This window comes from Ceratotherium simum, chromosome 3 (genome assembly GCF_057802395.1).
Source record: "Ceratotherium simum simum isolate JZ-2026a chromosome 3, ASM5780239v1, whole genome shotgun sequence".
NCBI lineage: Eukaryota > Metazoa > Chordata > Mammalia > Perissodactyla > Rhinocerotidae > Ceratotherium > Ceratotherium simum.
This window is the reverse complement of record NC_141902.1, coordinates 77,203,072-77,228,264: the sequence shown is the minus strand read 5'-3', so window position 1 is coordinate 77,228,264 and position 25,193 is coordinate 77,203,072. Positions and strand designations below refer to the sequence as shown.

At 45.0% G+C, this 25,193-nt stretch overlaps 1 protein-coding gene across 1 annotated transcript in view; it reads right to left on the bottom strand.

Moving 5' to 3' along the window:
• The window catches only part of OTUD7A (OTU deubiquitinase 7A), a 394,020-nt gene extending 375,277 nt beyond the window's left edge, over positions 1-18,743 (bottom strand). The window contains 1 exon segment of the mRNA XM_087428823.1: positions 18,659-18,743. The gene's annotated coding sequence lies outside the window, so the exon portion shown is untranslated.
• Between the last annotated feature and the right edge of the window lie 6,450 nt (positions 18,744-25,193).

Here is a 25,193-nt window from a genome sequence, read left to right as displayed (position 1 = left end):
ATCAGAGGCAGTTCTCAGATACTGAGTGCAGGATCCCAGATACTCCACTGTTCTGGCGACTGCTTCCTCCTGCTTCTACCTGCTCCTCTCTCTGCCTTTGGCTGGCTTCCGCCCTCTGTGTGGACACGCTCTCCTTCCTCACAACCCTGCAACCTGCTGCTCTGGTCTGCTCGCTTGTGTTGATCACAGTCCCTCCAGCCTCTCTATCTCCTGCCTTCTCGGCCTCTCCTCTCATTTTCAGTTGCCTGACTTCTTCCATATTTCTCAATTCAAATCCCGAAGGATTCCTATCTCAGGAACCTGATCCACACAACCCTATCCTGGTGGGCTGAGCTCTTCCCACCAGGCCGTAAGCAGCCACTGCTCTCTGAGGGGCCTGGAATGTCTTCTATGTTTCTCAGGTGGAGGCTCGTGGAGGATGGCAATGGAATCATAAACTCCTTGGGTGTACTGCCGCCAACTAAGTTAAGAAAGCTGGACTGAGCATGTACGACAGAGACCGGAGTGAAATCACAGAGAGGGCTCACTGAAAACCCAAACAGCAGGACTAAAGGGAGAGCTCCGACCACAGTGCTCAGGAATAAGAAGGGCAAGAACTGTGGCTCTCTTGTCTTCAATGACCTGCCATGCTGTGCTGGAAAAATCCATCTGTCCTACCTGGAGCATGTCCACAGCAAAGCCACAGCGCCCAGCCCTCAGGGAGCCCACGATCAATATTCAGTTCACCAACCACAGCACATTCAGTTAATGCAGCACCATGCAGCCACGGAAACCTCAGTTTAAGAAGGATATTTAATAACGTGGAAAAGGCTCAAGAAATAATACCAGGTGTAAAGGAAACAAAAGAAATATTATTCGCTCACATGATTATTTCTTCTCCAATGGGTAAATATTTTTCCAAAGAGCATTTGCTACTTTTATGAGAAAGAAAACGTTTAGACAAAAAGTCTGTCAGATGAATGAGATGACACAAAGCCAAGGGCAGCATGATTTAGTGATAAATTAAATGCAGAGATAGAGTCAATAAAATGCTGAGAGTCACCCCACCGTTCCTGGCCTGGAGGGGACACAGAAGAATCCTCCCCCAACTTCCTCCAGGCAATGATGAGGAAGCAGGATGCCCAGCGGGTCTGCCACCCCTGGGCAGCTTCTGGGTGGATGGGGCTGCACGCACTGAGTGCTGTATGTCAGGGGAGGCAAAGGGTGCAATTGGACTGCAGAGGAAGCTCAAGATGCAACAGGGCACACATTTTACATAAATATACAACCACTTCAAACCTTCTTCTAAATATAGGCAATCAGTGCTGTACGTTCCCGAGACAATTCCAGTTCATTCCCAACGTGCAGAAGAACAGCACCCAGAGAGGACCATGGCACACACTTGCCCAATGCTGGGCACATGCCAGAAACGAACAAAGGGGTGTATAACCTTTCAAAGAGCAAGATGGGTGCTCTCCTCCGTTAAGTACAACTAATGACGCCCCACCCTTTATTACCAGGTGAAGGAGGCTGTCTGTGAAGACTCCAGGTCATAGCAACTCAGTAATGAGTACTATACTCCAGCGAAGCAATCAAATGACCTCAGACTCCCAAATCTACCGTGTATGAGTTGAGGGGGGTTACTGCTGGGCTTTATGGGGAACTACTGGTGCAAGGGATTGCAATACAGGTGTGTACCTTTTTTGGAAATCTAAAGAGTCTTTCCAATGTTATGACCATGAAAATCACCCTCACCTCAAGGGAGGCGCCAGATGGGTGAGATTCACGAACATACAAAGACTTGCAACCTGCCCTTTGGGAGCTAGGATCCTAACTGCAGAGTTCCTGAGGGCAGACACTCTGTGATGTGAGGAGGTGGCTTAAACGTGTGGTGAGTGAGGGGCAGGCCAGGAAAAGCTTTCCGAAGGGAAACCATAGAAGGCTTCATGACAGAGGCAGGGGTTGGGACTTGAAGGAAGGCACTATTGGGCATCGGGGAGGGGCAGGGAAGCCAGTAGCCAAGATGGGGGCAAGGCAGCCACGCACTGGGGGTAAGTAGGATGAGGGGTTGGGGCAGACCAGTCTGCCTGTTAGCAGTTTCTAACCCTGAACTTCAAGTAACAGTTCACCAATTATAGGCAATACTCTAAAATGTTCTGTGATTTTTTTTTAAGTTTTCTATAATGAGCTTACAAAAACCCTCAGTTAGATATCACCTGCATAACAGGCTCAAGAATATCCAGCCATCAGTGCATGGATTGCCTTCCTCCTTTTTCTGCACTGACTCAGCAGTCATTTCCTGAGGTATCGTGTGCTCTTTCACACCAGTGCTTTGCGTTTTTAACCTCATTGATATGATAAAAAGAAACAAACAAGTAAACTTCCAGAAGATACAGCATGCGCACGCCAGTTGCAAAGGGCTGGCCAGTCCTTTGCCTCTGTATAGCCGGGAGAGGTCCCGGATGGGGCCAACATCGCTCTAGATCTGACAGAGCACTCAAAGTCAGGAAATCAATCACAGGGCACTCTCAGGCCTTGGCACACAGATGTACTGGTCACTGCCTGTCCTGCAGGAGTTCCACTTCCCAAGCTGTTTTCAACTTCAGAGCAAGCCACTCATTCAGCAGGCCCACAGCCCTGGCCTGACCCCCACACCCACTGCGTTTCCACAACCTTTGCTGCAGACTGCATGATGTACAGAAAGAGAACAGGCTCAGAAGGCCCTCAGCTCAGATAGCCACCTAGAGTCTCCAAAACCACCAACCCAAGGAGTTAACACTCAAGGTGGCGCTGGGCTCACAGCACCCCTGGGGACCTGACAAAGCAAATACAACCTCACTGGCCAGATGTACCCACCCTGAAGCCAAGCCGAAGATGAGACTGCAATCAAGTGGGAAAACACAAGAAGAAGCAGCTCCCCAAAAACAGAGTCCAGCAGACCCAGCAAACAGTAGGACCAGACAAAAATCCTCCAGCCCACCACCACCAAGAAGTTTAGGTAAAAAATTATTAGTCATAAACTATAACATACTGTTTTAAGTGATAGATTCGAGCAATTTTTCAAGTGATCAAAGCCCTGAGTAAACAGTATGATACTTTAAAAAGACCAAGGGTATGGAACATGAAGATAATTTGTGGAAATGCGTAATATAATCACAGAACTAAAAAATCAAGTGGTTGCGTTTTATAGTGGATTTCACATGGATTGGGTAGAAGGCAGATTAGCAAAGTGGACAGTAGCACTGAAGAAACTATCCAGAATGCAGTATAGGGAGCCAGAAAAAGGGATAATGTAAGAGAATAGCTGAAAAAAATAGGAGGATGAAACAAAAAGGACCAATAAACGACTAACTGGAAAAGCAAAGAAAAGAGGGAAGTGGTAACAGGTAATCCTTGAAGAACTAATGGCTAAGAATGTCCTAGAATTGATGCCAGACATGAGTCATCCCCTGCGGTTGGTTGGCCTAGAGGAGCCAATAGATGTACAGCTCATTCTCTTAACTTCCCAAGTATCCATAGAAGCTTCTCGAGGGCTAAATTCTCCAAGATCTCCCGCCTTCTGGAGGTACAGGCAACCCTAGGATGTGGACCCTCCCAAACACCACGTATATCTTGCCCTTTCTCCACATTTACAACAGCACAGTGATGGTGTTGATCATTTCAACTGATTCTTGGGTGCTGGTGACTTCCTGTGTGCAGGGATATGGGGCTTGGGTCTGCTGGCTTCTGTGAAGACTGACAGCGCCTGTGTACTCTACAAACTGGTAGGTAGACAGAGAAAGAAGAAAAACATTTAGAGACTTCAGCTTACTATCTTTACAGCGGATGGTGGATTTCTCCCCCAGCAATTGAGGACAGTGAGTGTGGATGCTCTTTCTCTTCTGTGCCTCTTGGCTGGCAGGCACCTCAGGGGCAAGAGGCTGAAGGAGCTGTGCATAGGACAGCCCGAAGTGGACCCGACTGAGGCAAAATCCTCACAACTCTCATTCCTCAGGATTTAGGACTTCCTATTTTTAAGTTGCTATGGCCTTTGAAAGATGGAGAAACTGCAAAACTGAGGGTTGTTAACATATAACTATTTAAAATTGAATATTTAAAACAAACAAACATATCTTAGATTACTGCCAGTAAGCCATTCCAAAATATATTTCAGGCCAATAGATTTGCATGCACAAAGAGCTTATAAGAAAATATAAAAAGTTCATAAACTTCAATTCAACCCAACAAAGTAAGCGTGCAACTCCTGGGTGTAAAGCACTAGGTCGGGTGTTTGTGAAGACAGCTTGTGCTTCAGGAGACAGACAACTGGCAAACTGTTTGCCCCCTGCTTGGCTCACCTGAACAGTGATACCTGCCTCATAGGGTGGCTGTGAAATTTAAACTAGATAATGTCAGTAAAACATGTGGCAACCACCGATGGCTACTCTTACTGCTTAGAGTTTACAGCATTAATTTAATATTCATTACTGCTTAAGCAGGAAGTGTTCATTCAAGGCTTTATTGATTAATGTCTGAAAGGCCACATAGATTTCTGAGATACAGGCAGTCTAAGGCTGCCAGGACCGGCAAGCGCAGGATCAGGCCTCAGAGGTGGAGGAGGCTGGGGCCAGGCGTCCAGTGTGGTACCTCTCTGCTTCCTTCCCCCAGGCTGCTGTACAGCGGAGGCCTGAAAGGCCCTTGGGGATGCCAAATCTCTAATACAATAGCCTATCTCATCTAACAGAAGGGCTTTAGTGAAAAAGTGTTCTGGAGCAAAACAAAAACTCTTTGGAAAAGGAACTCCAAAGTTACAAATGCTAAACAATGCCCAGCCCCCATGAGAAATGGTTGCCCATTTCTCTTTCTCAAAGCACAAGGAGTCCCCCGAAGATTGTAAGCAAAACCCCTCAGCATGTACACAACCCCCAGAAGAAGCTTCCCCCAGACAGAAGCTTCTAGTGAATGGTTTGCTCCTCCACACTTTCTTTGAAAGCCCCCAAAAAAATGAAAAGGGAGAGAACCAGAAAGAGAAATATATTCTGCCTTCAACAAATCAAGGAGACAGATACTAGCACAGAGCACAAATCACCGAGTATACCAGAACCAATGTAATCAGGAATGGACACAGCAAGCCAGCGCCCACCTCCTGACCCCTGGGGGAGCTACAGACCCTGCTGGGAGAAGTGGCCTGACTCTGATGAGGCTGGTCCTGAAAGACCATGTGGACATGAGAGTTGAGCCGCCGAGTAGACCTGGGCCTGTGTTCTTGGCCTCGTCCAGAGAGAAAGGAAGGCAGCAAATAGGAGACAGAAATACAAAAGGTCTGCAAGGAGCCACACCCACCTAAACAGGAAAATCTGGGGAATGCAGCCCTGCTGGGCAAAGGAAATACATTTGGAGAGAGTGTATTCCAGACCACAAACTTGAATTGGGTGTGCACCTACCTACTTCACAGCCACCCACATTCTTCAACACAGAACTGACCATATTCAAACAGGACTAAAATCACAAAGTAACCAGCATGGATCCAGGCATGGAAAGGGGATGAGGAAGGAGAGGGAGGAGAGTAAGCACGTGCAGACGCAAGGGGAAATACTCACAGGTGAAGAGCCTTTTTAGTAAAATGGCCCCCGTAGTCTCACAGTTAGTTTCCTATCATTGCTGTAACAAATCACACAAACTTCGTGGCTTAAAACAACGGAAATGTTTCATCTTACAGGTCTGGAGGTCAGAAGTCTGCAATGGGTCTCACTGGGCTAAAATCAAGGTACTGGAAGGCTGTGTTCCTTCGGGACACTCCAGGGGGGAATCTGCTGTCTTTCAGTTTCTAGAAGCCACCCCTGTCTCTTGGCCTGTGTTCCCCTTCCAGGAACCACATCATTCGACCTCTGTCTCCATCATCACGTCTCTTTCTCTGACTCTAACCCTCCTGCCTCCCTTGGGATTACAGGAGGCCCACCCGGAAAATTCAGGATAATATTCCCATTTCAAGATTCTTAATTTAGTCACATGTGCAAAATCCCTCTGCCATACAAAATGACATATTCACAGGTTCTAGGGATTAGGACATGAACATCGTGGGTGTCATTATTCTGCCTAACATGGGCAGAACCTTCTTCCTTGCCCTCTCCAGCATCTAGAGGCCACACACATGCTTTGGCTGATGGTCCCCCGCCTCCAACAATGTCAGGATAAGTCTTTCTCATGCTGACACCTCTCCCTCTTCCACTTTTAAGGGCCCTTCTTATTACACTGGGCCCTCCCAGATAATCCAGGATAATCTCCTTATTTTAAGGTCTGCTGACTAGCAACCTTAATTCCATACCCAATTTTTTTTTTCAGTTCCAATTCTCCTCTTCCATGTAACGGATCATATTCACACGTTCTGGGGATTAGGAGATTGATATCTCTGAGGGGCTATTATCCTGCCCACCTAAAAGTTACTCTCCTAAAAAGATTTTAAAAGATCAAAGAAGAGATTATAAACCAACAGAAAGCGAAAAAGAGCTTGAGAAAGAAATGGAAAAATAAAAAATAAAATAAATGGGGTAGGGATGAAAATCACATTAGAAGCACTTAAATAATAGAATAAACACAATCAACCAAAGAGACAAGCAGAAGAAATAGAAAAGCATGTGAAATATCAAGTTTATCAAAGAGATGACAGATATAAGATGCAGAAGAAACAATACATATATAATTCACATTCTTGAATTGTTAACAGAAAAAGGTCAATGATACAACAGAAGAAAATTTCTGAAATAAAGTGTCTTGTCTCTGGCAATTGAAAGAGTATATTGTGCCTACTTTAAAAGAGAAAGATCAGCATCCAGAAACAGCCTGGTGATTACTGAACTGAAAGAATCATATGAACATCTAGGCAGAAAACAGGCTGAGTTCAAATTTCTCCGCAATAACACTCAGTGCTAAAGACAGTAGAAATATTTTTAAAGGAAATGGTGTGACTCAAGAATTTTATATTCATGCAAGAGATATTGTGAAATTTGTAAGAACTCTCCAGGTGGGTGTCATGAGCCATTTGGGAAGAGAACAGGGGAACACAACCAACAAACTGTACAATGAACTCCAGACAATTGAAAGAGGAATTGAAAGGGAGCCCTTGAGAATTCCTCTAGAAGTACTGGTAAGACGACTGATCCTGTGTGATCCGAGAATCCATTTAAATATAGCACTAAGACAAGTAACTGTGGGAACCAAGGTTACCTAAAAGAGGGCAAATAGTACGTACCTTGACAATGTAAGAGATTATAACATAAACAACAAGACAGACAGGAGAAATGGGAGGGAGGTGGAAGGAAGGGTGGGCATGCAGTTAAGTCATCTTACAAAACACAAGTGAGTTGATAGCAGCTCTAAACACAAGGCAGCTGGCAAACATGTACCCCACAGTTTTCCCTGAACTTTATAGGGACTGAATGGAGACTACAGCTGCTCCCCAAATCCACCTCCTCTTCTTCCGAGGCACCCAGCTAACCCACATAGCTGTGTGCCCAGTGGAAAGAGGGATACCACTTCCCCCACATGGGCTGGCCCTGCCTCCAGCACTACCACTGGGAGGGGCTAAGTGGTCTGGGGTTACGTTGGTAACCACAGGTTGACCTACCCAAACCAGGAAAGAGATGTTTTAGGAACTTTCACATTCCAAGAAATAAGACTTTAAGTTTAAATTCAGTAAATCCTTCATTATTAAATAAAAATAAAATTCAAGCGAATACTTTTTAAATAGCATATATTATAGACTAAAAACATAATAATCTCCAACACGATTAAGTGAGAAAAAAGGAAAATGGAGAACAATGGGTACTGTATGCTCTTATGTGTTTAAACATGAAAAAAAGATACATACTTGGACGTCCACAGAATATTTCTAGAAGGATACACAGGAGCAATTAACAGTGGTGTCCCCTGAGAGAGGGACTGGGGTCTGGGATAAGAAAACGACTCACATTTTACTCTATACTCTTGTTTTGTTTGAATTCTGCTAACCTATGCAAATACTAACTTTTTCATGAAAAAACAGTGAAAAAGCAAAGGAAAAAGAAAAGAGCAAAAATAGTAAGGCTCTATTTTTATGGTTTAATGTCCACCCTTCCACCTTTCTGTATGCACAAGGACTGTGATGCCGGGGGCAGGATTTGGGAAGTTCTGTATCAGTTTTATCTTTCTAGATTTCAGTACATCTTAAGAAACATGTCCTACAAAAAGTTTCCCCTAAATAGATGGTTATACTCAAAACACCAAGTACAAAGTGGAGCTCAGTAAGGGCCGCCTTCTTCTCAACTCCCTCTGCCCTCCACGTGTTAAACTCATCAATAATATATTAAAAAATTAATGTCAATGGTGCACACTGCACAAAGGTTTGAACAATCCTTTGGTGTGCTCCCTAAAAAGGAAAATGCCCAAGGAAATTCTGACATATACACAAAGGGTGTATATTGCCCTCTCTGGCTCCAGGCTATTTTCAGTCCTAGAGCATCCCATGAGCTTATGAAGAAGGTGCTTGCTCCTGGACAAGCCCCTCCCTTTCCCAGGTGACCTCTCTAATTGTTGACGACGAGCACCTGACGACCGACCCCTGTAGCCCTTGCAACAGCCCCATGAGGTGCCTGGTCTCATCCCCATTTCACAATGAGGAAACGGAGGCTCAGAGCAGTGAGACCCCTCGCCAAGCTCCCCGAGGTCTGCAGCGATGGAGCAGGTCTCTCCGGAACCCCACTGGAAAGGAATTAATGCCCAGGCAGTTTGGGCTCTGTCCTGAAGAAAGAGGGGCTGGGAGAGAAGCCACAGGGAACTGACAGGTGCCCTGGACATGCTGTCACCTGTGAGGCAGGTATCACCTGTGGGAACACTGAGGCTGGGAGATGACCTGACTCGGCCAGGGACTCACAGCAGGAGGCAGCACCAATGGAAATAAAACCCTATGTGTCCAGCCCCAAAGCACGGCCTCTCCTACACACCTTTCCCAGGGGCCCAGGTCTGGAGCTGTCTCATCCAGGCCAGCCTGGGCACTAATGGGCTCCTCTGCAGCACTTGAGTGCCCACAGCATCCCCTTTGGACACTCTGGAAAGCAGAGCAGGCCAGGCCTGCAAGACCCCATGGGAGTGGCCAGAGAAAGCAAGCGCAAGGCCACTGGGCAGTCAGGGCAGGGGCCTGACATGGACCGACTCCACTCAATGCCTTGAGCATGGGGATCCATCCAGGAGACACTCACGGGGTTGGTCTCAGCCAAGTGCCTGGGAATGTTCAGCAGGAGCAGAGGGGTCAAAAACAGGCTCCTCAAGTTTCACTAGCCCAGGGATTTGGGGAAAATGGTAACCCACAGGGAGGGAGTAGGGAAGCCCCAGGGAACAGGGTGGCAGCCTCATGCCTACTGGGTCCCACAGAAATGACCTGCAGCCTGATTATGGTTGACCCTTGCCTGCTTTCAGCGCATGAGTCTAGCACTAGCAAAACTGCAGGCCATTCTCTGGGAGCCACTGCGAGTCATCTACCAGCTTCATGCCAAATTCTACATGTCTCCAAGTGACTTATGCTCTTCCTACGTTTCCTCCATGTTTTCACTGTGCTTTTGAAAAGTAACTGCAATGACAACGAGTGTTAGCAAAAAGAGTTTCTTACACTTGTATAATCTTACAAAATTTACAAAGTGCAGCCTCATGTCCAGATAAAGAAACTGAAGCTGGGATTGTGAAGGGCTCCGCCTCCCCCTGGGAACGTGCCTGGGCTGTGGAGCCCCTCGACCCTGCCTGGCCACCATGGAGGAAGCCATGGCTCCCCACGTCTGCACTCTGCCCACGTGGTACCTTCATGTGGGGCTTCTCCACCACCCTAGAAGCTGCCCAAAGATCGTGCAATGCCCAGTTTTCCTGATGTCACCCCTGCTTGGCCCAGGCCAGCACCCGAGGCCCTTGTGGGGTCTGTTGCTGGGGCAGCCAGGTGTCCATTCCAGGGGTGCTTTCTCATGTCTTTCTCCGCTGGTCCATTGAATGTCATAGGAATCTGAGGCAAAAGGTCATTGCCTGCCTCTTGGGCAACATGAGGAACTGATGGGTAGGGGTATCAGGAACCTGGGGTCCTGCCCTGCTGCGGGCTTGGCAGCTTTGTGAACTGAGACAGGTGGTCCCACCACACAAGGGAGTAGACGGCCAGTATGGCTTCCTGCTCGGAAAACGTCTCTGCTTTCCTCCTCCCTGTTAGGAATAGTGTGACAGGAAGCATGCTTAGGGTCAGGGGGTCTGGGTTTCATGCTAGACTGCTCCACTGCACCCTTAACACTCGACTTTCCCCCTCCCTGACCCCCTGGACACTCCTGTACTACAAAGGGTTAATACTTGATCACACGCCTTTTCTTATAATGCCCACCCTCGTCTCCCTCCAGGGTCCCACACTTGGCCTTCAGAGCTCATCCCAGGTGCACCCAGAGTGTTGGGGGTAGAGGAAGAACCACAGACTTTCCATGCTGTTCAAGGGCTTTTCTGCTCTGAGCCCTCACTTTACTACCATGTGTACAGTGGTTCAGTTCTTATTGGGCAACTTTTGCAGGATAGAGAACATTGAAATGAGACAACAACAGAGAAGACTAATTACTTAAAAGAAAAATTTCCTAGCAGTACTTTATCCAGAAAGCATCATTTCCCCTCAATACTGTGGGGACAGACCTGTACATCACGGTGTCGAGGTTCTATTCTATTAGGGGAAGGTAGATAGATCTTATTTTCTTGCCAAACTGAAATCACATTAAGGCAGGTGATAGGAATCTTGCTCAGTGGTAGAGAGGTGAGGTCCAAGGGTCCAGCAGCACCCTGGGGACCCTTTAGGGCTGGGAGATGAGCCCACGAGAGAGGCGTGGCAGGTAGCAAGAGGGCAGTGCTGGTCAGGACCAGAGTGGCCAGCGCAGCTGCTGACCAGTCAGGATGTGGAGGAAGGGCCAAAGGAAGCGTCAGCCCTGAGGTCCCACGCCCCTGGCTGTGCAGCGCGGATGGCACAGAATGCTTCAGTTTCAAGGCCCCTCTGCAACCCCAGACAGGGAAAAGCAAGGTGGGGAGGAGAGTTCTTAAAACTCTAGAGTGCAATAATTTGTGTTATCATAGGGATGTAGCTCATATTCCCTAAGACTGCATACAGTGTTTGTGATACATATGATGGAAAATTTGAAACTGTTGCTCCCCTTAGAACGAAGGACAAGCAAGTCCCATTACAGCGAATCAGTAAATAATCTGGGTTTTGTTTATTTTGCATACTTTCAAACTCAAGGTTGAAGTTTGAAAATGTTTCAAATTTTATATAAGCCACATTCTCAACTACAACACTTTTTGAACTCATGGGAGCTAAACAATTCTGGAAAGAATAATTAAATTTCTAATTTTAATTCCCACAGGACTATTAAATGCATTTAACAAACATTAATTGAGAGCCTGTTCTGAACAAGGTGCCTCGGAGATGTAATAAGGACTAATGCACAGCCTTCTCCTTGAGGAGCTTAATAGTCAGAAGGAGAAATGGTGTCCGCACAACTCATTGGTAATTATAAATACTTGTTAAAATGCTCCATATTCTCCTCAGTCCAAGAAATGGATACAAATATTTTTAAAAGACACCTAATTTCTCCTACCCGTTCTCTCACAGCGCTGAGCAGGGCTTTCTTTGCCCAGATCAGTCAGCACTTGGAGAGAACTAGGGAATTACTTTGCACAGAATCATGGAGTTGAATGGTGTATCAGAAGGCAGGCCGCTACATTTCTTCATTTTACATGAGAAATTAAGACCTAGAGAATGTGTCCAAAGTTGGGGCTGAAGCCAGAAGGCGGCCATCTCTGGGCTGGGAGCTCTCTCCCCAGCAAGCCAGGCCAGTCTTCACCACAGCAGGCGACCAAAGCAGGCGGCAGGGTCACATGCAAATGCCCATCCATGTCCACATTCCTGGCCTCCAATGACTCCACGGGCATGGAAGAAGTTTAACGTAAATGCAACAACACACTGATCTTCTTCTAACAAACTCCAAATGCTAAGCAGTGGAATTACTTGCCCCTATTGACCCCTCCCCGGGGTCACTGATGCCTTAAGCATCCTTTGTGACAATGCTTTTCTGAGCACATCACCTGCCAGACCGTTTATGGGATAAGGCAAATTTGATGGAAGAAATCTAAGGAAATCCTGTCGACCTCGCCCAGTGCAGGCAGAAAATCCCGGGAAGACACCCGAGCTGACAGCACATGCCATGCCTGATAACCCAGAGTCAAGTGGCCACTTCCAACCCAGTGGACCTGAGGGCTCAGTTCACAGCCAGCACCTCAGACAAGACTGGCTTTACAAATGCAATAATCAAGGGATGCGTACATAAACTGCAACAATCCTTGCAATTCCAGGCCACATGTTCCCAAGAGATCCGGTTTGGCCTTTCAATTTGTCTACCAATAATTGCACACCCACAGTGCCAAGTTAAACAGATAGCCACAGAGCTTTCACTCAACCTAATAAGCAACAAGGCATGCAGAGGAGCCACTTCCTCCCACGTGGGCCTGCATGGTCCTTGAGGTGGCACAGAGACCTCTGCACCCTTCACCACAGTCAACACCCCGCAGTCTCAGAGCCCAGAGACTGGCTCTGGGAACGGCAGCAGGCCCTGCAAGGTAGGGTGGAGAGAGAGGTGCAGACACCGGCCTGGCCATGCACCTCTCCCAGGGGTAAATGCCAAGACCATCCATGCTGGCAGGACCTCAGGTCACAGTCACTGCCCCTCACTGACATCGACTGGCAGGATCCGCCTCTGGAATGCTTTTCTCTGTCCTCTCCCCCACCTCCCAGTGGTCCATGTAAAGGACTAATCTTTCATCAACTCCAAGACTCAGAACATGTGTACTGTTATGATCCCATCCAATGAGCCCTTGGGGGCCCGCTATTTGCATGCCCAGCAGCACCCAAGATGTAGGAAACACGGCCCAATTCTCAGGAAGTTTGCAGTCTACTCTGATTACAAGGAACTTCCTTTACCATGTTTTAACAGAGCTGGCTAATGATTCTAGATAAACTATAAGCATCACCAAGCCATAGAAGGTCCTCCGTCTTTCTTACCCAGGCCTCCTCCTTCCTCTATATAAAAAGTCAGAGCAAGTCCATCCACAATGCCTTGAGTTACAAGTGCCAACTGTAAATCCATCAACTGACAAGGGAGAGAAACTGGGCTAGTGGTGAATGAGACAGACATATTCTGTCTCCAATTCCTTTTACCGGAACAACTGATGGCCCTTTGGAATTTAAGCACCCACTGTGTACACTCCCATCTGTTCCTCCTTGAAGCCTGCAGGAGGCCGGAGCAGACCTTCTCCCCTGGGGGCCACCTGGGACTGTGCCCAAGGGCACACAGCTTGTCACCCCCTCCAAGTCGGCTGGCAACTTGTCCCATTTATTTTTACTCTTCAGTGGTAATTCTTTCAAGAGATGGTATGTTGTTATTTAAAAGACTGACAAAACAAATATTCCAGTTCACATATTTTAAAAAGACAAAGTTAACTATGTATATCTTGGATGTGGAAAGGTCTTTTTTAAAGGCATGAAAAATTACTCATGCAAATATGTTTCCCATACTTCAATAACACACATTTTCTCCAAGCTTCACAGTCATACTAGAGGAACTGTGGTGAAATGGATTATAACCGTAGTCTTTGAACCCCAAGATAAAAGGGTCCCGATGCAGTTTTAGGGGTGGGAGGAGGGTACAACGTGTCCCAGGACGTGGTGCTCTGTGTGGTCTCTTCCACGATGGATGTGCTAGGCCAATCCTGAGCTTACTTTAAGAACCAGGAGAGCCCCATGTCACAGACAATCCTAAACTGGAAGCACAGAGATGATGGGGGTAAATCATGGGTGTGTCAGCCCCAGGGTCAGCAGAACAGGGTCTTCTCAGACAGAGGCAGCAAGGCTCAACCTGGAGGGACAGCACCTGAGACACCTGCTCCTGCCCCACGAAGCCGCCCTCTCCGGGTTGAGCTCCTGTTTCAGGAACTGAGAAACTTAAGTTAATCTCACAGAGGGGCGGCTGGGTGGTCTGTTCATACCAATCCTTAGCACCACGTGAAACTGCAGTAATCTGACAAAACAACTGAATGAAACGTGGCACAGAAAAGGAAATGAATTTCAAAGGTCTCATTTTATCTTTCATAAAAGTCAATACAGCATCTTACTCATGTACATTCATTCAGATATCAAATTTCCATTATATTTATAAGCAAAACTATGTAAGAGTAAACCAAGCTCAAATGGAAAATATTTCCTTGGAAAGAGAAACTCAAAATGAGTTTACTTTAGACTTATCTGCTTAAACGAAGAGAGATGCATTTAGAATTTGCATCAGCATTAATGTACATTTGACTTCTCAGAATGTGAGATGGTGCACAGCAGAAATCTGTAATAGCAAGGACCAGGGTTTCGTGGAATCATGCAGTTTTACTAGATAAGCCCTTGGAGACATGTGAGGCTAACTCTCTCCTTTTCTCGTGAGGAGCCTAGAGCATGACCGGGCCATGCCTCATCCAAGGTGGCCGGCTGTGGCTGATGCAGGAGGAAATGAAGGGTCTACTCCCTCCTAATTCCAGTGTTTACCTTGCCCCCCACCGCCTCCTGTTCAAGAGATATTGCGTGCAAACCAGCCAGCTAATCTTGCCTCCACAATGCAGGCAGGTAATAAGACAGCATCCAGCCCATCTGCCAATTTCAGAATTTAAAGACTTATTTTCAACCACTTCTCCAGTCTGTTGCTACGAATGATAAAGAACTCCGTCCTCGAAGTGTGGCAAAGGCAGCTCCTCCCTTGCCCGCTCTGTCTCGTTGTGCTAAGGCCATCTTATTCTTAGTATGACACAGAGAATGCCTGTGGATGCAGCAGTCTACCAAGTCTACCAAAGAAAACTCAACTCCCAAGTTTCAAGGGTAAAATATTTTCCAATTAGATATATTACAAAATGGAACTGGCATGTTTTGTTTCCATTTAAACGCAAGTGGATCTCAGGATTCCCTTTGAGTAGGATATTCTGTGGTCATCCTCAGGATGAACATCTTCTAAAAGGATCAGGTGCCACCTGTGTTTTTATCTAGTGGCACTTCCCCCTGTAGCGATTTAAAATGCTCCAAGTGAAGAGCATGGTTCAGCACAAAGCCGAAACAGAAATTATTCCCATTTGCCCCCTTGAAATCAATAATTCGGTTTTACGTGCATTTTCGACAGAATAAGAAGTATAAAGAAATGTCCAGTCACAGCATTTGGATAGTTCTCTAGCAGATCTTTTCCCTTCAAAGTGTGATGTTTCCCTTTTCCCTGTGGGCTCCACGAGAAACCTGGGGAAGAGTGAGGAGTCTTTGTTTTTCAACACATCCCTAGATACTGCGATGATCATCCCAGCCACAGGAAACACCCATCCCAGCTTAGCAAGATGACCCTCCAGGCAGGAGTTGGCTTCTCTAGACTCAATTCCCGCTAGGAGAAGCCTCACTGGGAACTTGCTAATGAATAACCTGGCACACACTTAAAGTCACATTAAGCACATTTAAGTGAAAAGCACAGTTGCCTCTTGAGTCTCCTGTTTTCATTTTCTACGGCAAAAGAAACATAGTGATTAAACATTTGCTTTTCTCCATCAGAGAAACCCTGAGGCCAATAATCCTGACAAGACAGGCAGATAAACCCCCTGGGAGTTGCCACTGACACAGAGTCCCAGGGTTTAAGTCAATAGGAGTCAAACCCAAGAGAAAACATTAAAGGGGAGCTGGGGCCATTTCCGCTGGCTGTCCTGGCTGGCACCATCGTGCCCTCACCAGGATCAGGATGCTGGCCCACAGTTCCACCAGGCCGGTTTGCTCCTCCCCAAGCCAACACTCTCGCTTCTGCAGACTGAGACGGCACTGAATTTTCAGACTAGAACCAAGAGCCACTCTCCAAAAACTAGGAGCCATTAAAGCAATCTCCCTGCCCCATCGAGGAAGGCTCATGTTCTGGAAGCCACAACCTCTGGCTATTCAAGTTATGTGCCCGTCCTTCCTTCAGTTACCATCCCTTGGGCGACAGGCACACAGTGGTGCGGCGCACACACTTGCGCGCACACGCACACTCCCCCAACCTTGGCGATCCCGGATCCTCTCTCAAGGTGGCTCAGGTAGAGGCTCGCCAAACCGCGTTTAGCACGCCCCCTGCTGGCCCCACGGGAGCTGACTCAGCCTTTATTCCCTAGCCCTAAGACAGAAATAAATGACCTTAAGATTCAAAGGGAACAAAAAAGAAAAACCAAGGCAATTTTGGCTTCTTAGAAACGGAAGACATGATACTCTAAGCATAAAAAGGGGATGAAGACGCTTTAAAGTGATTGTTTTTTTAAATGTTTTAGGAACTAAGTGATGAATACCTAAAGATTTAATGGAAACACTTGCCATTTTTATTTTCACAAATAATACAGTGAGTTAATATGGTGAATATTTTCAAAGGTCTAGAGGTGAAAGAAAAATGGATATGTGGCCAGAGTGGTTTCACAGACTCAATTTCTAAAGAGTTCACAGCCCAGAGCCTTAGAAACCAATTTTCATACTACTGAGAATACTTCAATTATAGAAAAATCTCAGCCATGACTTAAGAGCCCAAGTTCTAAAGCAACTATGGAGCAGGGACAAAGTCTCTGAAAAGATGCACATTTGGAGACAATTCTGCTACAAGGCTTCCTGTCTCACGCAGCCTGGCCATTGTGAATAAATTTGGCACCTTCAGGAGATGACAGGCCATGTACACTGCTTGCTTCAGAGGGAGATGCCCCTCCCCTTCTCCACAGGGTGAGAACAGACAGCTCAGCTTCTTGACAACCCTAGTGCTGGCCTCCACCAGGGCAGACAGCCTCAGTAGTTACTTCCTAAGGGGGCACCAGCCACACGGGATCCAAGCTGAGACCCACACTTGGCAAGACTCCATACAGCACTGGTTTCCATCCATTGCCACCCTGAACGTCAAGGGCCTAATGCAAACCACTGCTTCTCCATTTTCTTCACACCGATCCAGGGTTCCAAAGCTTCATGTTCTTGACCACACTCAAACTTTTTCGTGGCATATGGTATTAAATTCCTTACAGACCCAATATGATCTCACTAATAATTTAAAGCATGCTTATTTTAACCAATTAAGAGTAGTCATTAAGTATTAAATACAAAAATGTCAATACTTTTGTCCCTTATTGAATATCCTTTCGATATGATAGGCTTAAGTAGATATGCAAACTGTCTTGGGAACTTGCTTACTTTTGTTCCCATAACAAATGGGACACTCACACGATAATGATGACATGCTGCTCACATTTAGGGGGAAATTCCCCCAGAATTTGGTGTGCTGTGCAGGTAGGTCTCTAGCCTCTGCACTCTGTCCACCCCCTCTGGGTGTTGAACTGGCCTTGGCGGCTGGTGGGACACACAGCTGCCATGGTAAGGAAATGAAAGGCAGGGACGACCCCAGAGAAGCTGCCACCCCATTCCCCAGGGAAGGCTGCTCCCAGAGCCATCCTGGGGAGGGGGGCAGTGATGGAGAAGGAAAGAGACCTGTAGATTTTCCTGAAGCAATCAAGGCCTGTAACACTTAGGCACCACTGTCCCTGGACACATCATCTGCCAAATCAAATACAATATATTTTTAAATGTTTCATCTCACGGTTCACTTTCATTTACAAAGATAAGGGGAGGCAATAAGGATGTGAGTGTCATGCATGACTTTCCCCTGGATGCTTGTGCTGTGGATGAAGTGATTCCCAGATTCGCGGGGATCTAACAAGTTTCCCTTCAGCCACTCTCAAAATCTACTAATTCTCAAGCCGATTAATATAAATAAAAACGGTTTTCACTAGTGTAAAGCTGTTGAGTTTAGGGAGCAAAGGCAAATCCATTTTATTGCAAAGATTCTCAAAGGGCTGCAATAGCGGCACCGAGAGGAGGGCACACTTGAGCGGTTGTGTCCAATGAAGGAAAGTTTTTGTTAATGATGACATCACTGACATCTCCCAAATTTAAAGGAACACCTAAAGCACAGTAGATGCAATTTTTCACCCTTCAGTGAGAAGATACTAGGGAAGGTCTCCGGTTCACAGCCAAATTGCATTAACGGTTCGCCTGCTGTCCAGCCTGACCCAGCGAAGCGAGCGAGCGGTGCACCGGCCCTCGGGGGCCCACGCAGCTACAGCCGGGCGCCCGGCTAGCGGCCTCACGCGCTGCTCCCCGGCCAGGCCGTGCCTGGGAGTCTGCCGGCGCTCCTGGACCCCCGGCGCGCCCACAGGGACCGAGGGCCGGTCTCCTCACGCCTGTCATCACGTTCCAGTGCAGACAGCCAAGGAACCCCGAGGAAACGCCGGCTCTGACCCAGCGGGAGCGCCGCGCCCTGCCCGGGAGACGCGCGCCGCGCCGCGCCGGGCCGGAGCCGGTGGCGGCGGCGCCCGCGGGGTCCGGAGCGGAGCCCGCAATGCAGACGCGCCGGCGAGCCCCGCGCGGGGCCCGCGACCCCCGCGCCCCTCGCGCCCCCGCGCCCTGGCCCCAGGGCCGCCTGGCCTCTGCGCCCACCTGCCTCGCCGCGGAGGGACCCGGCGCCCGCGCTCGGACAGCGCACCTGCCTCGTCCGCGGCCCCGGCCCCGCCGCCGCCGGCAGCACCAGGGCCAGCGCCGTCTCACCTGCCGCGCCGCGCCGCTCTGCTCGCTCAGCCCGCAGCGCCGCAGTCGCCGCTACCCGACTTCCATTTTCTCTTGCTTTAAAGGAAAAATCAGATCAGCTGTTTTGCTCGCGCTCCGGCTCCGCTGCCCCCTCCCCAGCTGCCGCTCGCGGTCTCCGGGGCCTCTCCTCCCCCGCCTCCTCCCGCGCTCCGCTCCGCCCCTCGCGCCCCTCCGCTCCGCCCGCGGCCGCGCGCAGCGCCCGCCTCCTGGCTCCGCCTGTGGCCGTCCGGCGCGCGCCCTCCCCTGACGTCACCGGCCGCGGCCGCGCCCGCCCCCGCCTCTCATGGGCGTGCGCGCGCCGCGCCCCGCCTGCGCCCCGCCGGCCGGCCGGCCTCGGAGCGCGCGTGCTCGCGGCCACGACGCGCGCCACGGACGGGAGCTCCGCGGAGAGCGCAGCGCCGCCCCGCGTCCGCGCCCCCGCGTCCGCGCTCCCACGCTCGCCCTTCCTGGTGCCCCTTGGTACCTGCCTCCCGGGCTGCAGGAAACGCTCCTTAAGTAGCCTGCCTTTGCCTTCAGCCTGCCTTTCTCATTTCTTCCTCTCTGTTCGCTCTTTTTTCCTAAGTATCCCAAACTTTCTGCCACCCATCCTGTCTTGGCTCCACTTCCAAGCCCTGCTCCGGGGTCAATGCATCACATGTAATTCAGAGTTGGTCCTTTTGCGTGTTAAACCGGTTCTCTGACCTTTCCCCGTTTGTTTCTTGCCTTCCTCTTAATACTTTTTCCCGCCCCCACTTGAGATGGTCCCCTCGCTGGTGTCAAGTCCTGCCCAGTGCTCTCTGCCCACTCTCACATCACCCTTTCGGTGTAACCACGTCCCCTCTTCCAAATAATACCTTATATTACAGATAACTAGTACCACCCTCATGCGATTCTTGATCATTATTTTGCTCCTAGTTTAGGAATTTTTGCTTGGTTTTAAACATTATATATATGTTTAATATTATTTAGTAATTTATTTGACTTCTTAAATTAATAAACAGTAAAGTTGACTCTTTTTTTTTGATGTACACTCCTGTAATTTTTAAACGCGTTTGGATTCCTGTAACCACCAGCACAGTCAAGATACATCACCCGAAGAACTCCCCTGTGCGGCCCTTTTGTAGCCACACCCTCCCCAAACCCTAGTCTGTCCTGGTATATGGCAACCATTGATGTGTTCTCCATTGTTGTAGTTTTGTCTTTTTATACATGGAATTATGCAATATGCAACATTTTGAAACTGACTATTTATTCACCGTTATGCCTTTGAGATTCACCCATGTCTGGTGTATCAGTAGTTCTTTTTATTATTGGGTACTGTCCTATTGTTTGTATCCCATTTTGTTATGCATCCACTGAAGGATATTTGGGTGGTTTCCAGTTTTTGGCGATTGTAAATAGATATAATATAAACAGTTGCATGCAGAGTTTTGTATGGACAAAAGTTTTCAAATTAGTTGGGTAAATACCTTGGAGTGCCAGTGCTAGGTCTTACGAAACTTAAGGTTATAGGAACCCTGCAAACAGTTTTCCAGAGTGTCTACACCATTTATAGGTGTGGAGAGATATTTCATTCTTGTTTTAATTTTCAATTCCCTAATGAAAAATAATACTGATCATCTTTTCCTATGATTATTTGCTATCTGTGTATCTTCTTTGGTGAGGTGTCTGATCACATCTTTTGCCCATTTTTAAATTAGATTTTTTGTTTTCTTATTATTGAGATTTAAGTGTTCTTTGTATATTTTGAATAGAAGTACTTTATAAGATATGTTTTGCAAATATTTCCTGCCAGTGTCAGGCTTGTCTTTTCATTCTCTTAACAGCATCTTGTGTAGAGCAGAAGTTTTTAATTTTAATGAAGTCTAACTTAGCATTATTTTCTTTCAGGGTTCATACATTTGGTATTATACCTAAAAATATCACCAAACCTAAGGTCATATACATTTAAGTCTATGTTTTCTTATTGAAGATTTATAGTTTTACATTAAGGTCTATGATCCATTTTTACATTTTTATTTAATTTTTGTGAAAGTATAAGGTCTGTGTCAAGATTCTTTTTTTTTCATGTGGATGTTCAGTTGCTCCATAATCACTTGTTGAAAAAACTATTCTTTCTCCATTTGGTTGCCTTTGCTCTCTTGTCAAAGATCAGTTGACTATATTTGTGTAGGTCTGTTCTCTTGCATTGATCCACGTGTCTATTCTTTGACTGACAATATCACACTCTCTTGATGTCTATAGGTTTGTAGTAAGTCTTGAAGTTGGGTAGTGTCATTCTTCTGACTTTATTCTTCTTCAGTATTATGTTGGCTATTCTAGTTCTTTTGCCTTTTCATATAACCTTTAGAATCAATTTGTAGATATCTGCAAAATAGCTTGTTCGGATTTTGATTGGGATTCCATTGAATCTGTATATCAAGTTTGGAAAATTGAGATGTTAACATTATTGATGAATCCATGAAGTATGAAGTATGTCTTCATTCATTTAGATCTTCTTTGAATTTTTCAGAAATGTTTTGTAGTTTTCTGCATAAAAGTCCCATACATATTTTGTTAGAGTTATACTGTAAGTATTTTATTTTTTGGAGCTGTTGTAAATGATATTATTTTTAAATTTCTCATTTCAGTTGTTCACTGCTGGAATATAGGAAAGCAATCAGCTCTTGCATATTAACCTTGTATCTTGAAACCTTGCTATACTTGCTCCAGGAGTATTTCTGAGGATTCTTTAGAATTTTCTACATAGAATATTGTCATCTACTAATAAAGACAGTTTTATTTCTTCCTTTCCAATCTCTATACATTTTCTTTTCTTTTCTTGGCTTATTGAACTAGTTAGGACTTCCAGTATGATGTGTAATAGGAGTGATAAAAGAGGACATTCTTGCCTTATTCCTGATTTTAGGGGGAAGCATCCAGTTTATCATCATTAAGTATGATGTTAACTATAGGTTTTTTGTGCATATTCTTTTTTGTTTGTTTGTTTATTGCAGTAACATTGGTTTATAACATTGTATAAATTTCTGTGCATATTCTTTATCAAATTAAGGAAGTTCCTCTCTAGTCCTAGTTTTCTGAGAGTTTTTGTTTTTTAATGAATGGGTGTTGAATTTTGTCAGATGCTTTTTCTGCATCTGTTGATATGATTGTATGAATTTTCTTCTTTAGCCTGTTGATGTGATGGATTACTTGTTTGATTTTCAAATGCTGAGATAGTCTTGCATACCTTGGATAAATCCCACTTGGTCATGGTGTCTAAGTGTTTTTGTACGTTGTTGGATTCAATTTGCTAATATATTGTTGAATATTTTTGCATCAAGAGAGATATTGGTTTGTAGTTTTCCTTTCTTGTAAAATCTTTATCTCCTTTTGATATTAGGGAGGTTCTGGCCTCATAGAATGAGTTAGGAAGTGCTCCCTCTGCTTCTATCCCCTGAAAGAGATTATAGAGAATTGGTATAAATTCTTCCTTAAGTGTTTGGCAGAATTCACTTGTGAAACCATCTGGACCTGGTGATTGTTTTGGAAGGCTTTTAGTTATTGATTCAGTTTCTTTATAGATGTAGGCCTATTTAGGTCATCTATTTGTTTTTGCATACATTTTAGTAATTGTGTCTTTCAAAGAATTGGTCCATTTCTTCTAAGTATTCAAAATTGTGGGTATAGAGTTGTTCATTGTAATTCTTTATTATTTTTTTAATGTCCCTGTAGTCAGGAGGAATGAACCTTCTTTCATTTCTGACATTGGTAAACTGTGTCCAATATTTTTTTTCTTGATTGTGCTGGTACAGCTTTATAAATATTAATGATCTTTTCAAAGAACTGGCTTTTAGTTTTGTTAATTTTCTCTATTTTTTTTTTGTCGTTTTCAATTTCATTTGTTTCTTATCTAATTTTTATTGTTTTTTTTTTTCTGCTTGCTTTAGGCTTAACTTGCACTTTTTTCTCTAGTATACTAAAGTGGAAAGTTGTTGATTTTTTTGATCTTTCTTCTTTTCCATTTAATGCTATAAATTTTCCTCTAAGCACTGCTTTTGCTGCATACCACACATTTTGATAAGTTGTATTTTAATTTTCATTTCATTCAATAATACATTTTAATTACTCTTGAGACTTCCCCTTTGACCCAAGTATTTTTAGAAATGTATTGTTTAGTTTCCAGATAATTTTGGATTTTCAGCTGTCTCTCTGTTCTTTTAGACAAGATATATTTGGGTCTTGTTTTGTTGTCCACTCTGGCAACATCTGTCTTTTAATTGGTGTGTTTAAACCATTCACATTTAACGTGAGTATTGATATATTTAGATTAATACCAACCATGTTTGTAACTATTTTCTATTGGTTGCCTGTGGCTTATTTTTCTGCCATCTCTGGTTTTAATTGAGCTTTTTGTATGATTCCATTTTACCTTCTCTCTTAGAGTATCAATTTTACCTCTTTCAAGAATTTTTAGGTCTGGACCCATCATTTAGCGGTTAAGTGCATGCGCTCCACTGCTGGCGGCCCAGGGTTTGGATCCCGGGCACGCACCGACACACCGCTTCTCCGGTCATGCTGAGGCCGCGTCCCATATACAGCAACTAGAAGGATGCGCAGCTATGACATACAACTATCTACTGGGGCTTTGGGGGAATAAATAAATAAAATTATATAAAAAAAAAAGGAAAGAAAACTACCTAGGACTACTGCCTTTTTTAAAAAGAAAAGACGAATTTTTAGTAGTTGTTCTAGAATTTTCAATATACATTTTTCACTAATTTATGTACACCTTCAAATAACACTATTCACCTTCACATATAGTATAGACATCTTATAGCCATGTGTTCCCAATCCCTTTTCCCATTCCTTGTGACATCGCTGTCCTTCATTTCGCTTATCCATACACATAATCTCCTAATACATTGTTACTATTATTGCTTTAAACAAACAGTTATCTTTTACACCAGTTAAGAATAAGAAAAATTAAAGATTTTATTTTACTTCCATTTATTCCTTCTCTAACTCTTCCCTTCTTTATGTAGATCCAAGTTTCTGACCTATATCATCTTCCCTCTGTCTGCAGAAAATCTTTTAACATTTCTTGAATGACAGGTCTGATGGTGAATTGCCTCAGGTGTTGTTTGCCAGAGAAAATCTTTATTTCTCCTTCACTTTTGAAGGATAATTTTGCTGGGTATAGAATTGGCTAGTTGGTTCTTTTTGTCTTTCTACCCTTTAAATATTCTAGTCCACTCTTCTCTTGCTTGCGTGGTTTCTGATGAGAAGTATGCTGTAATTCTTATTCTTTATTGTTTTTCCTGTATGAGTAACCCTTACTCCCCAAACCCTGGTCTGGCTTCTTTCAAGATTTTCTCTTTTTTTGGTATTTTGCAATTTGAATATGATATGCCTAGGTATAGTTTTGTTTTGTGTTGTTTTATCCTGTTTGTTGTTCTTTGAGCTACATGGATCTATGGTTTGATGTCTGTTATTAATTTAGGAAAGTTATCAGCAGTTATTACTTCAAATATTTATTCTACCCTTTCTTCTACTTCTGGCATTCCAATCACATATATGTTATGATTTTAAAATTATCCCACAGTTCTTGGATATTCTGTACCTTTTTCATTTATTTTTCTTTTTGCATTTCAGTTTGGGAAGTTTCTGTTGACCTACACTCAAACTCACTGATTTTTCTTCAGCCATGTCAAGTCTACTGATGAACACATCAAAGACATTCTTCATCTCTCTTATAGTGTTTTTTACTTCTAGCATGTCCTTTTGTTTTTTCTTAGAATTTTCATCTCTCTGCTTATATTATCTATGTGTCCTTGCAGATTGTCTATTTTTTCCATTACAGCATGTATCAGTCAGGGTTATTAAAAGAAATATATATGGTTGGATCTCTGTGTGTGTATGGGGGAGAGGATATTTATTTATTTCAAGGAATTGACTTATGCAATTTGGGGGCTGAAAGTCTGAGATCTACAGCGTAGTAGTACAGGCCAATGGGTTGGAACTCTTGAGTAGGAGCTGATGCCACAGTTTTGAGACAGAATTTATTCTTCCTCTGGGAAACCTCAGTTTTCCTCATAAGGCCTTTTAATTGACTGAAGAAGACCCATCCCCATTATCAAGGAAAATGTCCTTTACTCAAGGACAGCTGATTATAGATGTTAGTACATCTGTGAAATGCTTTCACAACACCTATATTAGTATTTAATTGAATAACTGACTACTATAGCCTAGCCAAAGTTGACACATAAAACCAATCATACAGAGCTCTTAACATATTAATCATAATAATTTTAAATTATCTGTTTGATAATTCCAAAATCTCTGTCATAGCTGGATTCGGTTCTACTGCTTGATTTGTCCCTTCTGACTGTGTTTTTCTCATCTTTTTCATGCCTGGTAAATTTTTGTTGAAATCCAGACATATTGTATTGGGTGATGGGAACTGGGGTAAACAGCCCTCTACAATGAGATTGATGTTAATATGGCTAGGATTGGGGCTTTGTTTTATGTCTGTTGT